The sequence below is a fragment of the Acyrthosiphon pisum genome, unplaced genomic scaffold (genome assembly GCF_005508785.2).
Source record: "Acyrthosiphon pisum isolate AL4f unplaced genomic scaffold, pea_aphid_22Mar2018_4r6ur Scaffold_10489;HRSCAF=11094, whole genome shotgun sequence".
NCBI lineage: Eukaryota > Metazoa > Arthropoda > Insecta > Hemiptera > Aphididae > Acyrthosiphon > Acyrthosiphon pisum.
This window is the reverse complement of record NW_021758767.1, coordinates 1-1,131: the sequence shown is the minus strand read 5'-3', so window position 1 is coordinate 1,131 and position 1,131 is coordinate 1. Positions and strand designations below refer to the sequence as shown.

The 1,131-nt window shown below is 31.2% G+C and overlaps 1 pseudogene; it reads right to left on the bottom strand.

Annotated features, from left to right (window-relative positions):
- Window positions 1-56: 56 nt before the first annotated feature.
- Window positions 57-703, bottom strand: LOC100572109 (annotated as a pseudogene).
- Window positions 704-1,131: the final 428 nt, after the last annotated feature.

The following is a 1,131-nucleotide window of genomic DNA, read 5'->3' as shown; positions in this document are numbered from 1 at the left end:
TTCTATATCAATGAGTAGGAAAAAGACATATGCCATAGAATTTAATTAATTTTTACCTGTAATCATATTTGGTATAAAATCTTATGTCCGGGTGCATCCAGCAAAGTAACATCTTTAGTTTTTGTTTCAAACTTCAAATGACGTACGTCCATTGTAATACCACGGTTTCTATTATTAAAAGTATAATATAAAAATAAAACATCATATAACATATTATTATACATAAAATTAATAATTACCTTTCTTCAGCAGTTTCGTCTAATACCCAAGCATAGACAAAACTCTGTTTACCTAACTTTCTACTTTCATGCTCATACTTTTGTATAGTTCGCTGCTGCACATGTCCTAATTTATATAGTAAATGTCCCATTAAAGTGCTTTTTCCTGCATCGACATGACCAATTATAATTAAATAAAGTTGATCCTTGTGAATAGAAGTTGATAATCCTTGATCGTCCCTTACTTTGTTGCTCCTATTAAAAATGAATAAAATATTAATAAAAATTATATTTAACTATTTATTAACTGTTTAATACTTGGGCGAATTGAATTTACGATCTAAACGTGGTGATCCTAAACGAGCATTTTGAGGAGATCGATTGCGAGGTGTTGCTGCCGGTGAGCATATGGGTGTGCTAAAAGGTGTTTGTTTAGGTGTTGCAATTAAGTTCTTATTTTTTGAACCTGAAAATAAATTATCATTAATCAATAAATTATCTCATTTATTAAAAATAAATGAGACAAAGACAAAATACATGATAGTATCTAGACACAATCATGGATCAGACTCCTTGAAAGTAAATGAGTACAAGTTTGAAAGGGTAAGAAATTTTAAATACTTAGGTGTAGATATTAATGAAGATGCTAATAGCCATGAAGAAGTGAAAAAACGGCTCATCGCAGCGAACAGGTGTTACTATGGACTATTACCATTGTTCAGGTCAAAACTACTATCAAGAAAATCCAAAGTAACATTATATAAAGTTCTAGTCAGGCCAGTAGTTCTGTATGCAAGCAGTACTTGGGCGACGACAAAGTCAGATGAAAAAAAGTTAGAAGTGTTTGAGAGAAAGATCTTGAGGAAGATATTTGGCCCAAAGAAAAACAATGAAGGAGAATATGAATCACGAA